The sequence below is a fragment of the Carcharodon carcharias genome, chromosome 8 (genome assembly GCF_017639515.1).
Source record: "Carcharodon carcharias isolate sCarCar2 chromosome 8, sCarCar2.pri, whole genome shotgun sequence".
NCBI classification, from domain to species: Eukaryota; Metazoa; Chordata; class Chondrichthyes; order Lamniformes; family Lamnidae; genus Carcharodon; species Carcharodon carcharias.
Window position 1 is genome coordinate 22,199,546 of NC_054474.1, and position 13,378 is coordinate 22,212,923.

Here is a 13,378-nt window from a genome sequence, read left to right on the forward strand (position 1 = left end):
TTCATGGTCACAGCATATTTATGTTGATATCTGAAACTGTAACACATTCAAATATTTGCCGAGATTCGGTGGAGCTGTTGCTGGTCCTGACAACTTGAAGTAAAGCTTGTGTCTTAGGGAGTGTGTGGATTCTTGTTGTGAACAAATGTCAGAAGCAGCTTTACATGATATTCCAATTGTTTAGCATTATGGGAGAGAACTAGCGGATGAAATGATCATGTGGGATAAAGCAGAAATAATAAGTTAGAGGAATGTTTTTGATTTTATTCTGCAGTTCAACTGGGAAACATACATTTGAACATTCACTGATGTGAGAACAACCCAAATTACCCTTTTGTATTCACCGTGTAGCACGGATTCTGGGGCAATACTCAACTCAGGCCATTCCACCTAACCTGTGCCAGCCAGCTGCATATATTTCCTACACATAATCTGTGATCTACACTTCCTTCAAAATATGACTGGAATCCAGTGTTCTTGTGATGGAAGTACTCCCAGATTTGAGTAAGTTAAAGAGTCCATTACTATAAATGAGAGCACTGATGCCAACAGCATGTTATGAAGTCAGGAGATTGTGCCGCTTTGCTTTGCCCCATAGTTGGTGTGGAATGGCAAACCTCAAGCTATATAACCAATTGTCTCTCTCAAATGGAGTATAATGTGGGCAAATATGAAATTGTCCATTTTGGCAGGAAAATAAAAAATAAAGCATGTTATCTAAATGGTGAGAGATTGCAGAGCTCTGAGATTAAGATCTGCGTGTCCTAGTGCACAAATCTCAAAAGGCTAGTATGCAGGTATGGCAAGTAATTAGGAAAGCTAATAGAATGTTCTTGTTTATTGCAAGGGGAATTGAATACAAAAATAGGAAACTTATGCTTCAGTTGTATAGGGCAGTGGTGAGACCACATCTGGAATACTGTGTACAGTATTGCTCTCTTTACTTAAGGAATGATGTAAATGTGGTAGAAGCAGTTCAGAGAAGGCTTACTAAACTAATACCAGGAATGGGCGGGTTGTTTTATGAGGAAAGTTTGACAGGCTAAGCTTGTACCCGCTGGAGGTTAGAAGAGTAAGAGGTGACTTAATTGAAACCTTTAAGATCATGAAGGGTCTTGGCAGGGTGGATGTGGAGAGGATGTTTCCTCTTGTGGGAGAATCTAGAGCTACTAGTCACGTTTAAAAATAAGGGGTCATTTAAGACAGAGATGAGGAGAATTTTTTTCTCTCAGAGGGTAGTGAGTCTTTGGAACTCCCTTCCTCAAAAGGCAGTGGAAGCAGAGCCTTTGAATAGTTTTAAGGCAGAGGTAGATAGATTCTTGATAAGCAAGGGTTGCAAGTTTATCAGGGGTAGGCGAGAATGTGGAATTGAGGTTGTGATCAGGTCAGCCATGATCTTATTGAATGGTGGAGCAGGCTAGAGGTGCTGAATGACCTACTCCTGCTCCTAATTCATCTGTTTGTATGTTCATATGTTCGTAATGGAGAAAGGTGCCTATGGCGCAGCAAGTAATTAAGAAGGCAAATGGTATGTTGGCCTTCATTGCGAGAGGACTTGAGTACAGGAGCAAGGATATCTTATTGCAGCTGTACAGGGTCTGGGTGAGACCACACCTGGAGTACTGTGTGCAGTTTTGGTCTCCATACCTAAGAAAGGATATAATTGCCATAGAGGGAGTGTAGCGAAGGTTCACCAGACTGATTTCTGGGATGGCAGGATTTTGTATGAGGAGAGGTAGGGTCGACTAGGCCTATATTCACTGGAGTTTAGAAGAATGAGAGGGGATCTCATTGGAAACATATAAATTTCTGACAGGGATGGACAGACTGGATGCAGGGATGAAACTTCCTCTGGCTGGAGGTCTAGAACATGTGGTCGCTGTCTCAGGATATGGGGAAACCTCTTCACTCAGGGGATGGTGAACCTGTGGAATTATCTACCAAAGAAGGCTCTGCAGGCCAAGTCACTGGATATACTTAAGAAGGAAATAGATAGATTTTTAGGCTCTAAAGGTGTAAAGGGGTATGGAGAGAGCACAGGAGTATGGCTTTGAGATAGATGATCACCCATGATGGCAGAGCAGTCTCGAAGGGCCGAAGGCCTACTGCTGATCCTATTTTGGATGTTTCTATGTTTTTAACTACGGCTAATTGCCAATTACCATTTGGATGTAAGACTGGAGCCAACACACTGTAATTCACTACAAGCCCATGGCTTTGGTGGGGTTTCATTGCTATTACCACAGGTAACGCTGCACTGAACCAGCTCTATCACTGAGTCAGTAATTTACAGGCAGTACTTTGGCCCATTATCTGGGGTTTTCCACTGATCTTCCATCAAAGTTGTGGAGTTGTCTTAGAACATCAGTCGAATCCCACCCGATATTTAAAGTGTCTTTTACTCAAAGGGTGGGAATGAAATCATTCCATTTATGCACAAGCCACCTACTGGAGCTGAATGGAATGCCAAATAAACCTTGCCTTGTGACGTCAATTGATATTCTGTAAATAGTCTGGGCAATTCATTCAGGATTGCTCAGTATTGTTTTAATCACTCCAACTACATTCAAATGAAACCTGTGATGCAGCTGATGAATTGTCTTTGCTTTTTTTGGGACATTCGGATGATAATCTTCACCTTCTGTTTGTTGTGTGGGAATAAGACATTACAATAGTACCAGTTTTCAGAATTTGCTGCAGAACATTTTATTTTCATTAACCACTTCACTATGTGTGGTCATTTTCATTGAATATTGCTAGTCCAATGCAATTTATTTTATTAGAGCTACTGTTAATAGTGTTCGGTAAACAGTGATAACTTATATTGATACAATGCCTTTAACATAGCAAATTTTTTAAAAAGTAAGGTATTCTAGATTTACTAGATGCAGTCTGTTGGTAAACTAGTCAAGAACAATTTTTCAAAACCCAATTGAGAGTAACACAGTGAAAGGAATATATGCAATGTGTTGAGCAGCTATTTGGGCTGTTATAATGGGCAGGTAGGGGGTCTTATGGTGCAGTGGGAAAGTCCCTGACTATAAGCCAGAAGCTGCAGGTTCAAGTCCCACTCCAGGACTTGATAGCAAGGAAGGTGTGCTTACAACACAGCCAAGCAGGCTGAGTATCAATCTCTAAATTCTTCCAACACATGCCACATGATGGAAAGAGAATTGGAGCCTCTGCCATCACTACTCATAGGTACCAACCACAACACGCATGCAAAAGTGAATGGTGCCTCAGCAACTCCAGATCCTTGAAGGGCTGGTTGGTTCATTCAGCTGAAAGGCCAAAGAAAACCAGATTTGTGCCAACAGCATGGGGTTCAATCCCAGTTCTGGCTGGGGTGGATTTGGGACCTGCCTCCTTGCCCTCCCTGTGGTGGAGGTTGTGGCACTGTGGGTTGGTGCTGCCTTTGTTCAAAGAGCTAAGGATGATGATAGTGTGTCAGGCTATTAGTTTAATCATGATGACTGGGGCTGATGTATGGGATGCAATGTTCACACTTTGTAAACCAGTGCAACAGCCATTGGAGGGTTACTCTAGTTGGAACATGATTATTAAAAGTTAATTGAATGTTTAGATTGACAGGTAATTTTTTTTATACCACAGCTAGTTATATTAAGGCTTCATTTTATTCATCTGAAATTTGCATTTATGATGTATTTTGTTATAAAACAAAGCAACTGTAGTAATAACAATTCTGCTGAAAGTTGATTGACCTGAAACATTAACTCTGTTTCCCTCTTCATCAATGCTCCAGACCTGTTTTGTATTTCCAGCATTTTCTGATTTAATTTCAGATTTCCAACATCTGCAGTGTTTTGCGTTTGTATTGTTGCAGTTGTATTTTATGGGTTTTTTTAGCCAGAACCATTGGTAGATCTCTCCTAATTAGAATGTGCATTGGTTACATGTGGATAAATCAGATCATCAAGAATGAGTTAATTTAAGTAACCTGTGCTATGTCCTATACTGACATGAATGATCTTTAAACATGGATATTTGAATATATATACATCATAATACTTGCATCGTGTAAATGGAAAAATCGAACTTACACTGCTGAAAGGATATGGAGAACTCAACATTGTACATACATCAAAGTGGAACTGAAATGAATCAGGGCAGGGAATATTCCGCCAAAAGAGGGTCTTCTTGTACAGTGTTATTTCAGCCTAGACAATTAAAAATAAAAATAGCAGAGGTTATTTCACAATACTTCTTTCTTCTTTTCTCTTCTCACACCTAGTGGCGTATGAGGTAAGCATGTACTTGTACCTGTTTCCAAAGCAAGGTTTCCCTGGAACAGGTCGCTAGCTGGTCTCCAAATTCACAAAACACTGTTCTATGAATTTAAGCGGATTGAAGTTACATCTCAGCTTCTCCTTGTGGCAGTAACTCCTAATAGAATTCCAGACATTTCAGTGCAATGGAGGCCATTCTGTCCATTGTGCAGGTGTTAACTCTACACTGGAGCAATCTACTATGCTCTTTTCCATTATCTTTTAGTATTTTTATTCTTCAGCTGTTTATCTATTTGCCTGTTAGATATTATGAAGTATTTAGTTTCTGTAATCACTTGTGATAACGCTTTCCATATGCTGAATTTCCATTAACTAAAAAGGTATCTTCTAACCTTTGCCCTCCATGGCCCTTGTTACTGATTTACTCGCCATTAGAGATTTCTGCACTCTTTCGGGCGCATGCCCCGACTCTGGGAATCCCCCCACCCAAACCCCACCCCCCCCCCAACACCCGCACAGGGAGCGCACAGTGCTTCCGGGTGTGCATCATTCTGGGCAGGCCTTAATTGGCCCGTCCACATAAAATGGCGGTGTGCATCCCGATCAGAGTTTAAATGTGTGATTATAAGAAAGGGATGTGGCAGGAACTTGGAAAAAAATGAAGAGTGTAACAAAAGGATTACTCTCTTGCGTTTGATAGCCATCTCAGGATACACTTGCGTGACTTTGCTGTGTGTATGAGATGCTACAGTTATGCTGCTAGACAAAGAATCACAGAATTACAGAATCACACAGTGCAGAAGAGGCCCTTCAGCCCATCGAGCCTGCACCAACATGTGAGGAATACCTGACCTACCTACCTAATCCCATTTACCAGCACTTGGCCCATAGCCTTGAATGTTATAATTTGCCAAGTGCTCATCCAGGTACTTTTTAAAGGATGTGAGGCAACCCACCTCCACCACCCTCCCAGGCAGTGCATTCTAAACCGTCACCACCCTCTGGGTAAAAAAGTTTTTCCTCACATCCCCTCTAAACCTCCTGCCCCTCACCTTGAACTTGCGTCCCCTTATGACTGACCCTTCAACTAAGGGGAAGAGCTGTTCCCCATCCACCCTGTTCATGCCCCTCATAATCTTGTACACCTCGATCAGGTCGCCCCTCAGTCTTCTCTGCTCCAACGAAAACAACCCAAGTCTACCCAACCTCGCTTCATAACTTAAATGTTTCATCCCAGGCAACATCCTGGTGAATCTCCTCTGCACCCCCTCCAGTGCAATCACATCCTTCCTTTAATGTACTGACCAGAACTGCACACAGTACTCCAGCTGTGGCCTCACCAAGGTTCTATACAACTCCAACATGATCTCCCTACTTTTGTAATCTATGCCTCGATTGATAAAGGCAAGTGTCCCATAAGCCTTTTTTCACCACCCAACTGACACCACCCTCCGCCTTCAGAGATCTATGGACACACAAGCCAAGGTCCCTTTGTTCCTCAGAACTTCCTAGTGTCATGCCGTTAATTGAATACATCCTTGTCAAATTACCCCTTCCAAAGTGTATCACTTCACACTTTTCAGGGTTAAATTCCATCTGCCACTTATCTGCCCATTTGACCATCCCGTCTATATTTTCAATAGCCCAAGACACTAACCTCACTGTTAACCATCCGGCCAATCTTTGTGTCATCCGCAAACTTACTAATCCTACCCCCCACATAGTCATCTATGTCGTTTATATAAATGACAAATAATAGGTGACCCAGCACAGATCCCTGTGGTACGCCACTGGACACTGGCTTCCAGTCACTAAAGCATCCTTCTGTCATCACCCTCTGTCTCCTACAACTAAGCCAATTTTGAATCCACCTTATCAAATGACCCTGTATCCCATGTGCATTTGCCTTCTTTACAAGTCTCCCATGTGGGACCTTGTCAAAGGCTTTGCTGAAATCCATATAAACTACATCAAATGCACTACCCTCATCTACACACCTGGTCACCCCCACAAAAAATTCAATCAAATTTGTTAGGTATGACCTCCCTCTGACAAAGCCATGCTGACCATCCCTGATCAAACCTTGCTCTCTCCAAGTGGAGATGGATTCTCTCCTTCAGAATTTTCTCCAATAGTTCCTTACCACTGACGTGAGACTCACTGGCCTGTAGTTCCCTGGCTTATCTCTACAACCCTTCTTAAATAGCAGAACCACATTAGCTTTTCTCCAGTCCTCTGGCACTTCCCCCGTGGCCAGAGAGGAATTAGGAATTTGGGTCAGAGCTCCTGTGATCTCCTCCCTTGCCTCCCGCAGCAGTCTGGGACTCAAATCATCTGGACCTGGAGACTTGTCCACTTTTAAGCCTGCCAACACCTCCAATACCTTGTCACTCCCTATATCAATTTGCTCAAGAGTCTCACAGTCTCTCTTCCTGAGTTGAATACCTTCATCCTCATTCTCTTGGGTGAAGATGGATGTGAAGTATTCGTTCAACACTCTGCCAAAGCAATCCTAGATCATTCACCCACTGAAACTTAGAACATTTAAGCCAGCCATCCATTAATTTAAAACAACCGCAGCACAGTTTATATGACAATTAGTCAAATCATTACAACATCAGCATCACAAATGTGAAATTTAGTGACATTAAATGTGCCAATCTGGATAGAATGAATATTCACTTACCGTCACTGACAAGAGGCGCTTATTGAAATAGCTAGATCACTTATAGGAGAAACATTTTGGTAGTTTAATAGGAACTGGTTCAACTGAGATTTCCTTGAATTTAACAGGCTCAAGTGCAGCACTGCCTTCATCGCAGGAAAAGCCATTCGACTCGACTAAAAAGAAAAAGTGGATTATAAATGCACATAACATGACCAATTTTGATTATAACTAATGAGACAGCAGATAGTATTGAAGATGTTAGTACTGATTTTTTTCTTAAGATTTCATAACAGTTTCTCACAGAAAGAAAAAAGTTGATCATGTTTAAAACATGCTAAATAAAACCTTTGGTTCACATTGTTTTTAATGTCTGACTAATTACTCTGTTTGAACTCTAAATGCAGTTTTATATTTCATATGCAGAGTGTTAGGAGCTTCTGAAGATATGCATTCTGTTAGGAGATATAACACAGATCCTGTATTATTTCAGTGGAGACAAACATGCAGGGTAATTATTCCAAAACACACAGAGGAGAAAGTACACATTAGATGCATTCCGATAATGGCAGGATACACCACCACCTTCTCATGGGCGACTAGGGATGGGCAACAAATGCTAGTCCAGCCAGCGAAGCCCACATCCTGTGAATGAATAAAAAAATTAGATATCCATTTAGATAGGAGAGGTTACACTCACTGTTATGTCAATTCACATGGTATGTGTTCCATTCAGACTTATTCTAAAGGTATTCTAAACATATCAATTTCCAACAGGTCCTAAGCGCAGTATTTGCACTGATCGGAGCATGACAATTATTTTTAACAACTCTTGAAAATTCTCATCATTCAGATGTTCTCATTCATCTGTAACCATACAGAAAGAATTCTCCTGATTATGATATGTAGCAACATCGCAAATATATTTGTAAAGATTTCCCCTGTTCTAAATAAACACTTGTAATAACGGGACTAGGGATATTTCAGTCTCAAGGCTCTTAATAATGTATGATATGAGTCCATGAAATCTAACTAAGAGTGTTGGCATTGAGATTTGTACTGCTTCAATAAAGAAAGGTTAAAATATGAAATCCATATGGTCATATTTTATGAACAATTTCAAAAGCTACACAAGTTTTACATTCTTCCCCAGATCTTTGGCATCACTCTGGTTGTTTTAAGAGTTGCTGCATTTATCCCTGACTAAAGCTCCTGGTTTACACCCAAAACTTTTTCACTGAGTGTATGAAACCTTTGTATTTTCTGGAAGCAGAAGATGGTCCAGCTCCCATTGCAAACAAGGTTCATTTGCAAAGTGTCACTTGCATTTTTAATCAAACATACATGTCTGTTACAAATTGTCTCCATTCAATGAATGACTCCTTAATCAGAGCAAAAAATTTCCAAGCTCATTCCTTTGTCTCAGATAGAACACTTACATAAATATAAAAACAAAAAAACTGCGGATGCTGGAAATCCAAAACAAAAACAGAATTACCTGGAAAAACTCAGCAGGTCTGGCAGCATTGGCGGAGAAGAAAAGAGTTGACGTTTCGAGTCCTCATGACCTTCAACAGAACTAGGTGAATCCAAGGAAGGGGTGAAATATAAGCTGGTTTAAGGTGTGTGGGGGGGAGGGGGGGAGAGAAGTGGAGAGGGGTGGTGTGGTTGTAGGGACAAACAAGTAGTGATGGAAGCAGATCATCAAAAGATGTCACAGACAACAGAACAAAAGAACACATAGGTGTTGAAGTTGGTGATATTATCTAAATGAATGTGCTAATTAAGAATGGATAGTAGGGCACTCAAGGTATAGCTCTAGTGGGGGTGGGGAGAGCATAAAAGATTTAAAAATATTTAAAAATAATGGAAATAGGTGGGAAAAGAAAAATCTATATAATTTATTGGAAAAAACAAAAGGAAGGGGGAAGAAACAGAAAGGGGGTGGGGATGGAGGAGGGTGCTCAATACCTAAAGTTGTTGAATTCAATATTCAGTCCGGAAGGCTTAAAGTGCCTAGTCGGAAGATGAGGTGCTGTTCCTCCAGTTTGCGTTGGGCTTCATTGGAACAATGCAGCAAGCCAAGGACAGACATGTGGGCAAGAGAGCATGGTGGAGTGTTAAAATGGCAAGCGACAGGGAGGGTTGGGTCATTCTTGCGGACAGACCGCAGGTGTTCTGCAAAGTGGTTCCCCAGTTTACGTTTGGTCTCTCCAATGTAGAGGAGACCACACTGGGAGCAACGAATGCAGTAGACTAAGTTGGGGGAAATGCAAGTGAAATGCTGCTTCACTTGAAAGGAGTGTTTGGTCCCTTGGACGGTGAGGAGAGAGGAAGTGAAGGGACAGGTGTTACATCTTTTGCGTGGGCATGGGGAGGTGCCATGGGTGGGGGTTGAGGAGTAGGGGATGATGGAGGAGTGGACCAAGGTGTCCCGGAGGGAATGATTCCTATGAAATGCCGACGGGGGCGGTGAAGGGAAGATGTGGCATCATGCTGGAGTTGGCGGAAATGGCGGATGATGATCCTTTGAATGCGGAAGCTGGTGGGGTGATAAGTGAGGACAAGGGGGACCCTATCATGTTTCTGGGAGGGAGGAGAAGGCGTGAGGGCGGATTCGCGGGAGATGGGCCGGACACGTTTGAGGGCCCTGTCAACGACCGTGGGTGGAAAACCTCAGTTAAGGAAGAAGGAGGACATGTCAGAGGAACTGCTCCGATTGGCATAGGGGGCATGGGAAGAAAACAAGCTCCACCACTTTAACTAACTAGCAGCTTGCAGGCCAGACTGCATGTTCAGCACGAGCCACTCCTGCCAGCCATTATATCAGAGTAGCGGCAGAACGTGGCCCTTAACTGTGCATTAATTGCCCGCTTAAAGGCCTCATTTGGGCCACGACAAGACATCTTCCCAGCTGCCTGTAAAATTGTGACGGGGCTGGGATGCGTGTGCCGTTGGTTTGTACACCGCCAATGGAACCGTGACTGAATTTACGGGTTCACCCATCTGTTTTCCCACCTGCAGTGATGTACTGTGTAGAATAAGTCCAATTGTTAAATATCTTGCAACCCTGCATGCAACTTTTTTTATACCATTTTACCAATCTTCTGCCAAACTTCTATGGTGAACCATCGGGAGAGGTCCTGCTGAAATTCAATCTCAAAATAATTAGCAGAAAGGTGTTACTGTGTGCTCTAGAAATATTACCAAGTGCCTAGCTAGACATCAGGGGGGCTAGTGACACTGTACTCCAATTTATCAAGTTATCCAAAATACGCAAACCCAGAGAACAAAAAGGGAAAAACACAATCCAACTTGGAATATTATTATAAAAATAGAAAATGCTTGGAAACATTCAGCAGGTCTGGCAGTATCTGTGGAGGGAGAAACAGAAATGATATTTAAAGTTCATAATTTTTCATCAGAATTGGAAAAAGTTAGAGATGCAACAAGTTATAGAGGCAGAGAAAGAGAAGAGAGATGATTGTGTTATGATGTGGCAGATGACACATGCAGGCAGACAAATCCACACCCATAAACCTACATTGCAATAAACCACAATAATATAATGGAAAACATGCTAGTTTCATGGCAGTAGAAGGACAAAAGGACTGTGATAGGGTGGAAGCAAGGGATTAAATGGCAAAAGGGATCTAACAGGCAAGTAAAGAAACAAAAGATACATCTTAGAACCATAGAACCATAGAAAAGTTATGACACAGAAAGAGGCCATTCAAGAGGCCAAAAAATAAAAAAAATAGCTGCCCGTTCTAATCCCACCTTGCAAGCTACAGTACTTTAGGTGCAGATCCAGGTTATTCTGGAGTATTTTGTTGGGCATACCGTAAGAAAACTGGAAAAGGGCTTCTGGTAGTGAACTGTTCTGCTGGTGAACTGGCTGCCATTGTCTTAGTTTGGATTCAGAGATGGTTTTCTAGACCTTAATCACAATTTTGAGGTTTAAGTGGACAAAGCACACACATGTCATTGGGTAACCTAGCCAACAGCCATTAAAAGAATGGCTGGAGACCGCTCAGAAAAGGACCTTGAAATGCTTAAATTTGATTTTGGTGGGGTCAGGATTGTTCAACCTGAGAAAGAAAAAGCTCTGGCCCATCTGAGCACCTGCTCCCACCACAACTCCAACTGTCGACTGGCTCAGAATGGGAGACTTCCCACAACCTGTAAACTGCAGTGGGATGGCTGCTTGGTGCCTGCAGTCTATGAAAGAGGCCCTGCCCTCAAAATAGCTCTGACCTCATCAGCAGCTACTGCAGTTCAAATTGTTCCAGTAGATCCCCAACAGGAGATACTCTGACTTCAGTCCCAACCGGTCATACTAAATTGAGAAATGGTTACTTCTGTTGTTCTAATCCAACAAAGGTATATGAATATATTGCTGAAAAGCGAGGCATTTTGCCAAAGCCTCTGGTCGTGCACTCATCAAGACAAATGCAAGAATGCCAAATTTCGAACAACCACAACAGTCCACGCGACAGGAGAAAAGGGTGCTGACTGGACAGTGAGTCTACTCCGACCAGCCAAGGCACCACCTTGGTGAGTCCAAGGGGAAGCCAGGGGCTCCCCAAGATCCCAGGCAATTCAGAAAAGCACAACGCCCAAACACACTCCTCCTGCCTGGAGAGAATGGGTGGGTCCCTGTGCATGAATGCTTGTCACCTTCAGCAAGCACAAACAAGACACGTTATAAGCCTGATTGAGCACGTTAAATTGGGGTTAAAATGAGCAGCTAGTTTTTTTAATTTTTATTTTTCAGCTGGCGCAGGCATGATGGGCTGAATGGCCTCTTTCTGTACTGTAACATTTCTATGGTTCTATGGCTGTTGGTGTAACTAAATGCAGTCAGGATTGTTCAGCAAGTGCTGCCCAATAGCAGAATCGCATTGCCGAGGTGTGATTAGCAATAGCAGAATTATTACCAACTACTGATGTCCAAAGGAATGGGAGCAGTAAAATTGAAAAATGGTGTTAAGTTGTTGAACTCAATGTTGAGTTTGGAATGCTGTAAAGTACCCAATCAACAGATGAGATGCTGCTCCTTGAGCTTCCTTTGAGGGTCATTAGACCAGTGGGGAAGACCAAGGATGTATAGGTCAGAGTAGGAGTGGGACAGATTATTAAAATGACAAGTGAGCTGAAGCCCAAGATCATGCTTGCAGACTGAATGGAGGTGTCCGCAAAGCCATCACCCAACCTGGATTTGGTATCCCCAATGTGGAGGAGACAGCAGCATGAGAAGTAAATATAGTATAATATATTGAATGAAGTAGAATCACTGTTTCACCTGGAAAGAGGGTTTGGAGGCCCGGATGTTGGGAAGGGAGGCAACAAATGGAAAGCTGTTGGATTTCCTGCACTTACTGGGGAAGGTACCGTGGGAAGAGAGGTTGGGGGAGGTGATTGAAGTGTGTCACAGTGAGTACAATTCCTTTACACAATCACAGAACCACAAGACCTTTACAGTGCAGAAGGAGGCCATTCGGCCCATCAAGTCTGCCCTGGCTCCCTGAAACTGCATTCCATCTAGACCCACTCCCCTGCCTTATCCCCATAACCTTGCACATTCTTTCTTTTCAGAAAGCAGGCCAATTCACTTTTGAATACCTCGATCAAACTTCCCTCCACCACCCTCTCAGGAAGTTCATTCCAGACTGTCAGGAATAATTTTCATAATGTTATCAGAATTTATTGCAAAGTAAATTAATAGTGGGGTTTTTGACTATGTGTACGTGGAGGCGTCTTAATTGAATTAAAGGCAGCAGGTCTGTAGGGTTCGATGTATCAGAAGATAAATTAGGTTTGAAATGCTAAGTATTTAACATGGGGACAGTTTTAGAAATCACTTTGACTCCTTTTGCCAATTATTTTGAATCTGTGCCCTCTAGTCCTTTATGCTGGGAACAGTTTCTCACCATTTACCCTGTTTGTAACCCTCAGGATTTTGAATACTTCTGTCAAGTCTCCGCTGAGCCTTCTTTTCTCCAAGAAAAACAGTCCCAAGCTCTCCAAACTATCCTCAAACTATTCTTTATCCCTGGAATCATTCTTGTGAATCTCCTCTGTACTCTCTCCAATGCTTTCACATCATTCCTGAAGCATAGCGCCCAGAACTGGACGCAGTGCTCCAGAGGCCAAACTTAGTGTCTTATACAATTTCAACATGACCTCCCTATTCTTGTATAAATTAAGCCTAAGATACTATATGTTTTATTAACTGCGCTCTCAACATGCCCTGACATCTTCAATGATTTATGTATAAATGCACCAAGGTCCCTCTGTTCCTGCATCTCCTTTAGAGTTTCACCCTTTATTTTATACTGTCCCACCATATCCGTCCAGCCAAAATGAATGACCTCACACTTCTCCACATTGAACGTCATCTGCCACTTGTCTGCCCAATCACCAACATGTCTTTTTGAACTTCCAGACAATCCTCATCACAGTT